At 38.7% G+C, this 14,343-nt stretch overlaps 1 protein-coding gene across 4 annotated transcripts in view; it reads right to left on the reverse strand.

Annotated features, from left to right (window-relative positions):
* Nucleotides 1–13,506, reverse strand: part of GRM5 (glutamate metabotropic receptor 5) — a 557,251-nt gene extending 543,745 nt beyond the window's left edge. For 3 of the 4 annotated variants that reach the window (XR_007909731.2, XM_051820841.2, XM_051820823.2), the window contains exon 1: nucleotides 13,122–13,506. The gene's annotated coding sequence lies outside the window, so the exon portion shown is untranslated. Of the gene's footprint in view, nucleotides 1–11,016; nucleotides 11,261–13,121 lie in introns of those variants that run through there. The other variant, XM_051820833.2, reaches the window with a different exon arrangement.
* Between the last annotated feature and the right edge of the window lie 837 nt (nucleotides 13,507–14,343).

Consider the following 14,343-nt stretch of genomic DNA (forward strand, 5'->3'; position numbering starts at 1 on the left):
GCCAATTACTTGTCCCTCAACTAAATTCTATTTTAAGAAGAATAGTAATGGTTATAAAACATAAGAATTTCTGCAAAAATTCCAGTCTGGCCAGAAAATGAATATAGTTCAAACTACACTTCAAGTCGCTCTAACTCTTACTTTCACTGTTTCTTTTTTATTGATTCCTATGGCAGCAGAGAAAGTTTCTGTCGAGTGTCAAACACCACAATAAAAAATCTTATCAATTAAGTAGATAGCTCAGAAAAACAAGGTATTTGATCATGTAGAGAAAAAAAAATAGTCTAGGCATAAAAGTTGGCACTCTAGGTAAAGGGGGAGGAAATAAACAGCAATGCTAATTTTCTCATTGGGAAATCATGTATGCTCTCAAATCTCCCTTTTACTTTTCTTAGATCGAAAACCTGGGGAACAATACTTAGTCTTGCAGTCTTGTGAATTCTACTGCAGACAAACAGAAGACTCTGAAATGAAAGGAAGTACAACTTATCATTAAATCCACAATGTTGGGGAGCAAACCCAATAAGAAAATAGGAAACTGTTATGTAAGAGCACCAAATGATATGTGACCCTTCAAAGTTTTTTTTTTTTAATCTTTTATTTAATGAATATAAATTTCCAAAGTACGACTCATGTGTTACAATGGCTTCCCCCCCCATACCGTCCCTCCCACCCACAACCCTCCCCTTTCCCACTCCCTCTCCCCTTCCATTCACATCAAGATTCATTTTCGATTATCTTAATATACAGAAGATCAGCTTAGTATACCTTAAGTAAGTATTTCAACAGTTTGCTCCCACACAGAAACATAAAGTGAAAAATAATAGATGATTTTTTTAAATGATGATGAAATCAGATCAGACCTATTGTCATGTTTAATCCCAGTGAGAGTCAAGTTGGGAATTGATAAGCCAAGACACTCTGGCAAAAAGATCTCTGTGAGTGAGATCCCAGTGGAAAGAACAGGTCTTCAAAGAGGGAGGTGCCTTTCTCTGAAGGAAGGAGAGAACCTCCACTTTGACTATGACCGTGTCTAAACAAGATAAGAGTCGGAGAACTCAAGGGGCTTCCATAGCCTTGGAAACTCATAACTGGTGCATAGGGAGATTACTGATGCCATAAACAGGAGTGTCAATTGGTAAAGTCAACAACAGGAGTCACTGTGCACTTACTCCTCATGTAGGATCTCTGTCCTTAACGTGCTGTACACTGAGGCTTAATGCTATAACGAGTACTCAAACAGTATATTTCACTTTGTGTTTCTATGGGGGTGCAAACTGTTGAAATCTTTACTTAATGTACACTAAACTGTTCTTCTGTAAAAAAAAAAAAAAGAAAGAAAGAAATTATCAATACTCTTCAAAGTTTGAAGTCACCCTTCAAACTAATGAAGCTGAAATTTCAATCCCAAACACTTTATTAGTTATTTTAGAAAAGCTATATACAATTGAGAAACAGTAAATGGAATCTTTGAAATATTATCTTCTTTATATTTTAAATTCATTATTTAACTCATTCATACAGATCTATTAACTGTCAAGTAGAGAGATTAAATTAACAAAGAAGTACAATGACCATGATCTTTTATTGCTCCAGCTGTGTATTCTCATTTAACACATATTTGTGGCATGCCTGTGCTGTGACACTGTCCTGGGAATTGACTATGCAAGAGTAAACAAAGTGTACAGTCTCACTATGGCTGTAGGCTTTACAGATTAGGACTCTAAAAAGTGGCCTTAGTTGAAACTTGATGAATGAAAAGAAAAAAGAAGCCAGTCATGTGAAAAATCTGGGTAGAACCTGAAGACTGGGAAGGAAGGTGATACAAGGTTGCAAAGATCAGAAAGGGTCCCACATGGAGAATTTTGTCCATACTCCCACCCTCCTTCCTCCTTCCTTTCTTATTCTTCTTTTTAACTTTTACAATACATACTTTTAACATTGCATGAGAATGGCTTTTTGTAAGAGTTTTCAATAGAAAAGGGACACACTCTGAGGAACATCTTAATAAGAATAAGGGCACAAGGCAGAATCTATGGCAACAATTAGAGAACACTAGGAGTAATTCAGATGAGAAAGATGAGAGTGGTTGAGTTGGGGAGAGGGCTGTATTAAGAACTTGTAGGATTCTGAATTTATTATGGAGAGTTGGAAGGGTTTCTAGTTGGATCTGATGTGGGATGTGAAGGGAAGAAGAGTCAAGGAGGACACTAAGGTATCTAACTTGAACAAAAGCAGAGTAGTTTCATATTGACTGAAGTGGAGAGCTCTGTGGAAACAAATTCAGTTTTTATATATCAAGTTTTAGGACTTGCTAGAAATTAAAGGAGAAATATTGAATAAGTAGCTAAATTTCTGGAGAAAGGTCTGAGTAGGAGATAAAGATGTGGCAGGTGTCAGCATACAGATGTCATTTTTGTGTAAGCCACCAAAGTATATAAAATGTCCTAGGAATTTGAAAGAGAAAAGAAACAAGTCCTAGAGAGTGCACTCCAGGGAATTCCAAAATCTAAATTGCTAGAGTTAAGAAGAAACTAGCAAAGGAGTCTGAGTCATTTTGAAAGATTTATTTATTTATTTATTTCAAAGGCAGACTGACAAGAGAAGGAGAGAGAAAGAGAAAGGTAAAGACAGACGCCATCCATCTGCTGAGCCAAATTCACTCCCTATATGGCCACAACAACCAGGGTTGGATCAGACCCAAACTAGGAGCCAAGAATTCTATCAGTGTCCCCTAGGTGGGTGACAGGGACTTAAGTACTTGAACCATCATCTGCTGCCTTGCACTGGCAAAAAGCTGGAATGGAAGGCAGACATGAAACTCACTCCCTGGCACTTAGATATTGAATGAAAATTTCCCAAGCAGCAGCTTAGCTCACAGCACCACAATGTCTTATCTCTCTTTCACCTGCCCTTCCCCCTTCCTTGGGTATTTGCTCATATGGTTTTCCTCACCCTGGTTCTTATCCTTAATATGGCCTTCTTCCAATGTTCCTTATGGCAGAGAAAATAAGAACGTTGGCTTGGAGTCAAAGACCTCAGTTTGAATCCTGGCATTGCCATTTGTTTTACTTTTTCCCCTTGGATGCAGCCTCTCTGATTTTATATCTGGCGTGTGAGTGATACCTACCTCACAGAGTTTTAATGAGAATTGGATAATATTTAAATATAGTTCCTCTCTTCTTAAATCTTCCCAGATCCCTCACCAAGCAATCTTTTCTCCATTCTCTGAGCCCATATAGCACTTTTTATCAATATTTGGTTATAGTATTTTTAACAGATTATATTATAGCTATTTAAACACATGTTTCTCTTTAACAGACTTCAAGCCTCTTAAGGGTTAAATCTATGCAATGCACAATACCTGATATGATCCTTACACAAAACTAGATACTTAATAAATTCTGCTGAATACTCAAATAAATTAAATGAATTTCCTCAACTCGGCTTTCAATTCAACTACTTGAGCTTCCAGGATAATAACCCCCAATTCTGCCATAGAAAATTGCAAAGTGTATAATGAAGTGTCCTCTATCCAATGAGTGAGGGAACAAAGGACCTTTAAAAGACAAACAGAGGCTGACAAAGTTATAGAGAAAAACCTTGAAGGCATCGTAGAAGTGAAGAGGATACTAGAGATGATTCTAGTTCATTGAGGTACATGGAGATTAATGATTTGTGGCCAGATCTGTGACCAAAATCCAACAAAATTTCATCACAAAATCAAGTTTTAATAACATTTTCCCACTTGATGCCCATATAATTTTGTAAGTACACAATGTTTTATAAGCATGTTTTAATTTAAATGTAATGTTATCATGAAATAATTCAGATATGTTTTCATTCTTCCCTATATGATGTATTGTAAATATCGCATTAATTTATTTTGATGATGAGGACAATAAATATACTGAGATTTACCTTTTTTAGGTTTTCTGTTTAGTGTTTCACATAAAATGTCATTTAGTTGACAAACAAATTTTAAGGTGAATAATTTATGCACATTTTACAGATGAAGGGTGTGTGAGGCTGTAGTAGAAACAAATGTTTGGCCAAGATTCCAAAGTGATTGAGCAGATAAGCCAAAATTCACACTTACATTATCTATTTCTTTCAAACAATTGCATTGTATTCAGTTATATGCATGACCAACTTTTATTTAGTTATCATCTATTGTTAGATATTAAGATTGTTCATAGATTTTCTTACTGTCAGAATGTTGCAATTTGCTTGCTTTTGAATGTATTTCTATAGCACAGATATCTTAACACAGTATTGCTGTCCAGATGATTTTATAGCTTATAATCTATCAATTTAATTTTTTTAATTTTTAATTTTTAATTTTTTGACAGGCAGAGTGGACAGTGAGAGAGAGAGACAGAGAGAAAGGTCTTCCTTTGCCGTTGGTTCACCCTCCAATGGCCACTGCGGCCAGTGCACTGTGGCCAGCACATCACGCTGATCTGAAGCCAGAAGCCAGGTGCTTCTCCTGGTCTCCCATGCGGGTGCAGGGCCCAAGCACTTGGGCCATCCTCTACTACACTCCCTGGCCACAGCAGAGAGCTGGCCTGAAAGAGGCGCAACCAGGACAGATTCTGGCGCCCCGACTGGGACAAGAACCCAGTGTGCCGGTGCCGCAGGCAGAGGATTAGCCTATTGAGCCGCGGAGCCAGTCTTCAATTTAGATTTTAAAATGTTGAATCAATTTCATTCCAAGACTTCTTTTTTAACCTCATTAATTCTAGACACCATCCAATGTTCTATCCATAAGCAACTTATCTCTTGTTTCTTTGCAAGTTTATGAGTAGGGCAATTTATCCTTTGTAGTCATAACATGAAATGTATCCATTCTTTTAATATGGTTATGGTGGAAGTAAAGAGGAAATAACAATGTTATAACACTTTATTTTCAATTCATGGAGCCTTTTCTTACTCTTGATCTCACATCCACATTAAAGAAAGTAGTATCTAATATCTAATATCTAATTTGCCCCCTATCATATATCAGGAAAGAGTCTCAAAAATTTTATTTCTTCAGGTTATAGCACATAGGTAGTTGGGGTAATATATTTGAAGAATAAAAAGGTAAAATATTCAATGCTATAATTAATAGGGAAGAAATAACTTCCATGATGAAAAAAAAATAGCCACTTTGTATGGCTCTACAATCTAACAATATACTTTTAATTAACTCAAGGCAGGTATATACATGGGTAATTCAACACACATGGTATATTACTTCAAGGTCTTATTTTCAGAAGTGCCTTATTCAATATTTCTGGGTTCATAGCACAGTAACATTAATCATTTCCCAGTTGTAGAAATCAATAGACATATATTTAATATGCAAAAAAAGAATTTTGTGTCAAATAACTATACATTCTTTCATCTAAGTATATGAAAATCAGATATTGAAGGGTAGAATTTTCCATAAATGGCAAACTACATTATAATCAGATTCACATCTCACATTGTCTTTTATTTTTTAACAATCTTCTTAAACACTGACCATCTTTCTGGCACAGATGTCTCTTATATAACTTAATCCCCACACAAGCAAATCATATCGTTCAGGAAATCAACACTAAAATGATTCCTTCTGCCTGAACAACAACCTCGTCACAGTCAGGAGTGTCAATATTTCATATGCCATGGATGCTTTAGATATATTTTCTGGTAAATAAGTGCATATCATAGATAAGAGACACTCTGAGGTATAAGGATACTGAGAATCTTATAGTCTGAGAAAGTACCATTGTCATAGCTATCTCGAGCACACATCTGTGACCTTGTAAACAAGAAAGTCCAGGACACCTCTATTTAATCCAGGATAAAGTGGAGACTATATTTTAACAACCCCCTCAACAAACAACAGAAAGAATCATAAAATAGTGTTATCTGAAGATGAAACCTTTAATTATATGGATTAATTAAGAGGTACAGGAAGTAGAACACAACACTCTAAATTATTGTAAATCATTGAAAGAAGCGGTTTAGTAATACATGAAGACCAAAGGATCAAATGAGTTGTTTATTTAAATGTTATGTGTTGATTGCAAAACATTCCATTTTTATGTAGTATCTATAAATTATACTCAGAAACTATATGAACAAGTCATGTAAATATAATTGACTCTGTTGCATGGCATCATTTAGATCAGGGTTTCTCCACCACAGTAGTGTTGACATTTTGCATGAGATAGCTCTCTGTTGTGGGGAGCTACAGTCCTGTGCATTGTAGAAGGGATAGCCACCTTCTTGTTCTTTATCTATTGGATAATGGTAGCAACCCCTCTCAGTTGTGATAACCAAGTATCTCCTGAGATATTTTTAAATGTCTCCTACAAGTTGAAGTCACTTCCAAAAAACACTGGTTTACATGAAAATCATCCTGGCAAGGTTATCTGGGCACATCAGTCCAACACACCGTTTTCCTAAAATGTCCAAATATTACTAAGGAGGATAGCTTATTGCAATTACTTTTTACTTTGCTATTTGCTTCTGTCTTTATTATGTTGTTTTAAAGGCTGCAATTTGAATTCAAGAAACACACATTAAACTGAGTCAAGAATGACACTGCCTTAAATTAATTAAGCAGCATTCTTGGGATTCACCAATTGCAACAAATTAATGTGAAGAAAGTATCCTATGATATACCTGTGAATTTCAAAGGCTGCTTTTCATATGGAATGCAAAGTTCATTGTAATTTTAACCAGATAATAACAAGAATGTTTATATAGCATTGAAATAGATTTTTCAAAATCTCATTTATTTAGTTTGAAATAAGTAGTATATTATTTCTGCATCTTTAGTGAAATCTACTTCATTATCCTGTATTAAGGCATGATTTTCAAAGTTTAAAAAATTATTTTTCTGTAAAATACAATGAATATGTGCAGGTTGCATTACAATGACCACCAGAGCTTTTTATTTTCCTTATAATACTCACACCGAAAAGTTAAGTCTATGTCCAAAAACCAGAATTATTGTGACAAATAAGCATAACAGAATACTTCTTAGACCTGATACATTTATTAGACCAATAAAATTGCATCTGTATAATATATACTTAAATATATTATATATGTGCATATATATGTATATATTGCACCTAAGAATTTCCTTTAAACTTCTTGGATAGTTTAAAATGGGAACAAATCTGAGACAGCAATTATATGCCATTTTGATTTCTAATAATCTTCAAACATTTGCATGTCTATTTTAAAATATTCTTGAATGTAAGAGAAAAAATGTTTGCACACTCCCTTGTGGAGGAAGAAGGTGCTGCTGATAAAATTAGTAGACTTTTAGAAATTGAGATGTATTTCCTAGTTGTGGGTCAATGTCATTGCTAGGAGTAAGGGTTTGAAAATCAGATGAAACTTGTTTGGTCATTTTACAAGTTGTGGAACTTTTGACAAGCTATTCAATCACTCTTTATAGCACTTTTTATTGTTGAGTTTACAAGATAAAAACTGAAAGAAATACATGAAGGTCTTAGAATATTAAAGTTAGTAACATAAGACTGCCAGGAAACATTTGATACACAAAGCTCTAAGTAAGAAAAATAGTCATAACTAACAATCATACAGTGTTCACTATGGGTCACTTATACTTGTGCAATTAATTCATCACACCCACTCAATGATGCTAAAGTCATTATAACCTGTCCCTCATTTTGAAAATAGGGAGGTGAGACCAAGCAATTTAAATAATTTGCTGAAGGTCACACAACTAGCAACCCAGAAAGCTGGAATTCAATCTCAGGCATTCTGGTGCCAGGGCCTGCCCTTCCAAGCATACTGAATCTCACTGGAAGCCACAGTGAAATATTTCCATAATGTTTAGCCATACCATAAACCAAAACACCTATGTATAAAGGAGACTGGGTAGTTCCAAACAAATTAGATATATAATTTGTACCTTTTTCAACTTCCTTGTACTGTGGCAGTGGAAGGGAAACACAGTTTTCACAGCAGAAAAGTAAAAACAAATACTGCCTTGGATTATTGATATAAGGATTAAATAAAACAACCTGTCTAGGGTTTAGCACAGCACCTGGTGTGCTCAATTAATAGTAGTTCATAGGGAAGGAAAGCGTCTGAAGACAGACTTTTGCTAAGTGGTCCTTATTACCAAAGGTACCTACAATTCAAATGAGATTAGGATTTGTAAAAAAAATATATTTGTTTGTTCTGTGAATTTAAAGAAAACGAAAACAAGCTTATTGCATCATTTTGGTTAGAAATATGTTTTAAATAGCTGAGGCAAAGCAATATCAAGAAGATACTATATGACTTACAAACAGTTGGGAATTCAAAGTCTAAATTCAAATTTATTTTTTGTGTTATACTAACATATCATAAACTAAAAATATTTAAAGATCCTGTCTTCTGATATTCTCTCAAGCTCCACTCACTAAAATGACAACTATATGATTCTTCCGAACTAAGATTAATATTTTTCTGAATATTAAAAACAACATAGATTTCTAAAATATATGTTTCTGCTTTAATGGATAAATTTGGGATGTCTAAACTCCAAATCAAATTAGATTAGGCTGTATCATACATATCAACATACATCAAAAGGTAGTCCTCAGTACTTTATAAAGTTGGCTAATACTTGATATCTCCCCTCTCCCTTTCTATGCATTTATATATACATATCTGTATATGTATATATATAATAGATATTATATAACATGATGTAGGGGTCTTCAAAAAGCCAGAGGAAATGGAATAAAAAAATTCAATTTTCCATGAACTTTTAGAAAAAAATAGTTATCTCAGCTAAAATGCACACACAAGTATGTTTGGATATGCCTCTTTCTTCATCCCATGAGGATGGAAAAACTGGAGTAAAATGGATATACAAATAAGCATACTTGTTCTTGATTAACCTTATCTTATATTTCCTACTTATAATATCTGTGTTTTATCATCAATTAAGTTATTATGCCTAAAATGTTCTGAAAATTATTCAAAAGGCAATACAAAAACACTCCCATAAAATATTCTATGTATTCTGAACAAAAATGAAAGAATTATCAAAACATTTTAGTCACAAAAATAGCATGTTAATAATTTATTCTATTAGAGAAACATAAAAATGCCAATAATCGGAGTAAAAAATGAAAATGGTATGTAGTTTCTTAAGTATTCCTGAAGTCTGCATATTTTGTGCTATCTGAAAATATGTATCTATGAATGAAAGATGCTTCCATTTTCTCATGGATGTTTTCAACATGTCCATAATGTATACTATGAAATGATGGTAGAGGACTAAGTCTATCTGTGAAAGTAATGTGAAAAATTGGTCAGACACTTGGATTACTAAAACACCATACCCTTCTCCAAAATAATTTCAATACAGCTCTTCATAAATTAACATTGAAAAGTTTGGTTTATCTTTGAGCATACATGTATAGCCCACACCAAAACACCAACTATAATAACACAATGTTCTATGGCTTGCAGTGAAAATATCTACATCATATATTTTGTCAAGCACAGTGTAGATGACTAGAAGTTTTTGTTCTTAAGAAATGTAGTTATTTAGAAAACATTGCATCACAATTTTAGGAAATTTTGAACACTCTGTCCAGAGTGCTGAAAAGGGTGGGATGTACTACTAACCTAATGAATTCAGGAAGCTATATTTTCAAGTTTCAAATCAATGATCCTTTTAAAGGGAAACCAACATCAGTAAAGGACAGACATAGCCACAATTTATTCTTAACACTACAATTACATGGAAGTAATAGATAAATTAAAAGGGATAATTCCCTTTGCTCCATGAAGGGAATAACACAAAATACACCTAACAAAAGGTAGCATACCTGAACACTCCAAACCTTGGAATAGAATGTCCAATGGTGTGTCAGATAACTAACAGGCTTCTACAGAAAAACCCTGCTTCTGTTTTACATGAAGAAAGGGCCACATTTAGTGCAAGGCATTGCTCCCTTGGCTCTTCCAATCCACCAATAGCCAGTGTCAGGGACACAGATTAGCTCTGCCTCAGTCCTGAGGGACTTTGAGCAATAAGACACCATGTAGAGAACAGGGAAGGTAAATAAGAGAATCTGCCTTCCCAATGTTCCCACTGGCCTGTGTCAGTTTTTTTTTTTTTTTTTTTAACAGTACTGAGGATCTATCTGCCTGTTTACTCAAGCTTAGAGTTCAGCTGAGGCAGCACCAACATTGTGCCTAAATAAGCAGGAGAACTTGTTATCTTCTCCTCATTTTCCCTTCAACAGCTCCTGGTCTGAAGGGAAATGGGGGCAGCCAAAAATTTGATCACCAAGTGTAAAAGCTCTCTAGGTGGGCCTGTCACTTCCCTCTAAAAAGTCGGAAGTGTTAAGTTAGGCTGTGGCCACAAGCTAACCTTCATAGTCCTGGACTGCCCTGGCTTCTATTCCCAAAGCCTGGATTCTTAGCAGTCCATCCTGCTAACCTTGTGTCTGAGGGGAAGGGAAAGATGCCTTCATGGGAGAGGGTCTAGCAGATTGGCTCAGACTGGTGTTTAGAGAGAGGCTCTCAGGCTTGAGTGAGACAGACGTGCTTTCAGCACCGCCCGCTGTCCCCCCTCTTACTGCAGCAATCGCCCCCTGTGCCACCGGTAACAGATCTATCAGCAAAAGATTCTCCTTCCTTTCCCTCTCCCCCTTCTCTGAATTCTGAGCCCTTGGGTTGTTTGTGGGGAGCACAGTCTTCATTTGAAACCACAGTGCACCTGGCTTTAGAGAGCAGAAAGTCGGATCCGAAGGCATGCAGCATTCCTGGTTCAATCAGTCCTTCCCTCCTTTACCCCTGCTCGCACCTTTCCCTGACAGTTTTAACCAAGGCTGTTGCAAACGGAGCAGACATGAACCTTTTGGGCTTCTGGCCATCCCCTGCTCCACCCACCTCCCCTCTCTCAAACCAAACTATGAGCTTCTCAACAAGCTAATAGCTCTTAAATCCCTCTCGAGCCAGGGGACACTTGAGCACACAGACACTTAGCAAGCTTACCCCCCTGTCGGCCGCGCAGTGGGCAGTGAGGCGGTCTATCTAGCCCCCTGTAAAGTTGGGCTGCAGGGATCAGCGGGGCAGAGCTGGCCTCTCCAGTCCCGGGCTACCCCCACCAAGATGATCTCTAGCTCATCCCCTGTGCTCAGCGCCTGCAGAACAGGCGGCTGAGGGCGGCGTGTTCAGCAATCTCCTGGCTACTGAGAAAGGGGGAAGGGGAGAAAGGGAGAGAGAGAGAGAGGAGGAGGGAGGGGTGGTAGTTTGTATTTATAGGGAACAGAGTTCTTTGCGCAACTTTTTGGTGCCACCAAGTGGCACAGTTAGTTCCTTTAGGAACAGATTCCTGGGCGAATTTGAAAGGGTAGACCAGCTCCTGCCAGATGCTCACATGGTGGGGAGACTGGATGCACCCCCAGGACTTCAGATTTTACAAGCTTGCTGTCATCTCCACACCTGGGTGCAAACCCTAAATTCTAAGAATGAACCTTATTGAGGGGGACAAGCCCATCATGCCTTCTTCAGACAAGTGGAAGGGGTGTCAAGGACATGATGAGTGCCAGTTGCCTTCTAGGATAATAGAAATCCTTGTTTCAGGAGGAATATTCATTCCTCTTGTCCTCCTAACTGCTGCCCAGATTACAATACTCTCAAGTCTCACTACAAATCCTTCTTGAGTGCATAGCCTTTAAACTGGATGTCACTGCTTTCCTTTATGCCAGAGTCAATCCTAGATTTTCTCTCAAGTACTCAAATTCAAAGAACTTCATGCCCTGGTAGCAAATCTTCAATTGCTACCTTAAAGAAAGCATGACTTAAGACTGTGGATCTGAACCTCTGCCAACAACAGCTCCAGGTGCTCCTTCTGTTGCAGGCTGGGTGTCTGACTATCCTCACTCACTTTTCCACAGACCTCTCAGCTTGCGTTGTCCAACAGCACAGCCAGCATCTTGTAACTGCCTTCGATATTTTGGGGGAGAATTTCCCTGAAGCTTTCTTTATACATATTTTCAGGCTGCTCTTCTTTTCTGTTAAGAAGATTTTCAAAAGCAGACAATCACACGCTACAGAGTGGGAACTTATTGTCTCCAAATGCAGAACAACTTCTGCATTTTGCAGATGGAAAAACCTAAGTATACAAAGGTTAAGGGACTTGTTCAAGGTCACACCTTTCTTTAGAGACAAGCTCAAGGATGATCTACAGCTGAGCCAAATGAATAAAATGATGCCATACCTGATCATCAGTCTGTTGCTCCTTCTACCAACCCACACGGTCCATTCAGTCATATTCAGTTACCTTCTCCCCCCTCCCCAAGCCCATACTGATCCCTTTGTCACCAATCTTTGCCAAATTTCCATAAAGGAATCTGGAAAAAAGACATCTTCCTATCCCCACAAGGAGTACATGAATGTGAGTTTATAAGTGCGGAGTTGCAGGTGTGCCCCCCTTAAAATGGGACACAGTTCTGGAAAACCTCACTCTTGGTACTCTAGTCAAGGAAGGGTCATTTCAGAACTATTCACACCCAGCCAGGTGTCTCCTTTCCTACATTTTCAGGATGAAGCACCAGTAAGTGCTTCCATTAGCCCCCAAACTCCTAATGGCCTTAACGAGAGAAGCCCCTTGCCTTGCTAAATGGACGTCTTCCTTGCACATATGTCTGTACAAGAGAGAGGTGAAAAGAGAGACAGAGAGACAGACATCCAAACCCCTCCTTTGGCTCAGATCTCTCTTTTTTTCTCCTTTGATTTTTTTTAGTTCGTTTTCTATGGAAACGAGCTCACTTATGCAAATAAAAACAAGATGATCTTCATAAATCTCCCATTGGAAAGATGCCGCGGGAGCCCGGGCTCCTGACTCAAAATTCAACGTCCGATTCACACAACACACGTCCTTGCAGGGTGACTTTTCTAAACTTACAGGACCTCATAGCGTCCCTGGCTCTCCCAGTCTTCCACCTGCCCACCACCTGCCCTCCTGGGTCCCTGCAGCCCAAGCTCCCGCCCCTCGCCTGGTCGCTCCACATCCCTGCGCTGGGGGAGGGGCTCCGGCGGTATCTGACATCCGTGGTAACTCTACAGCTGAGACAGAAAAACCGCGCTGTGCTTACCAGGTGCGCGCCCTGAGCCTTGCGCCCCCGGCCAGACGCTCTTCGCTGGCTCCCTGCGCTCTCCTAGCGGCCTTGGCTGCTGCTGGAGCGCTAGTGTCGGCGATGGAGGCAGTGGTGGCAGCAGGCAGAACGGCTGCGGGGCCCGCGGCGGTGGCGCTCGCTCTCTCGCGCCAGCGCCGGGAGCACGTGCCGCGCTCGGGCAGACGCAGCTGGAAGCGCAGCGCAGGGCTGGCTCCTAGTCCTGCAGCGCGCGGCGGGGGACGGCAGAACCTTTAGGGCACAGATTCCGTGGGTGAACAAGGGTCATGAAACCTTGGTAGCATCGGGGTTCGGGTGAGGGTAGCCTTGGGCTCCCCTCCTGCTCCTCAAAATTCCCTCAGGGAGCCGCGGAAGGAGAGCTGCGTGGGGAGGCGTGGGTGGTGTGTCACTCAGAGAAGCTGAGGAGCAGGTAGATAATAAGCTTCTCCCTGAGGATGGTACTTAAGCCCCTGACAGTGATTGGGAGAAGGGGAGGCTCTGCTAGGGCAGAAAGAGCTAGGAAGTCAGGAAACCCCACTATGATTCAGAGGTATGAGTGGTTAGATAGAGCGGCCTCTTTCATGATACTACTTATTAATAATGCCATTTTACATTCGCACTTCACACAAACGGTTCTTCCTACATCCATTAGAATTTCTTCTGAAGCAGTTAACTGAATTCTTCCCTTCCTCTGCCACCCCTACACCTGCCCAGGATTCTCAAAAATGCTGAGATTATCTTCAGATTCCAAAAGCAGACTTAATTTCTGCCAGTGAAAAAGAAATTGGTATAAATTATTGCATGGCTTAATTTAAAGAAAAGGAAGACATTACAGAATAGTGTTATTGTTACTCCCATTCTAGTTCCCTAGCTGTATTTTGGAAGCCAGGTGCTTGCAGGAACTGGATGAAAGATAACAGATGAGAACACTAAAGTCAAGGGGTTTGGTCCAGATGCATACATTAGTAATGCTTGTTACTAGATTTCTCAACAGACCCTTGAAAATAAGTCGTTAGCCTTTAATAGTTACAGAATTCAATAAGAAACAGAAAAATAGATACGTATCTGCTACACCTAGCTGAGCTTTACAATGATGTCTTTGCATTTCCTTGTCTACTGGTGGTACCATTGCTAATTTTCAGGTTATTTGATTGTAATCCAAAAAGCAAGTGTTAGTACTTTGTAGAGTGACCAGCAAATGTAT

This window comes from Oryctolagus cuniculus, chromosome 1 (assembly GCF_964237555.1).
Source record: "Oryctolagus cuniculus chromosome 1, mOryCun1.1, whole genome shotgun sequence".
In the NCBI taxonomy this organism is placed as follows: Eukaryota; Metazoa; Chordata; class Mammalia; order Lagomorpha; family Leporidae; genus Oryctolagus; species Oryctolagus cuniculus.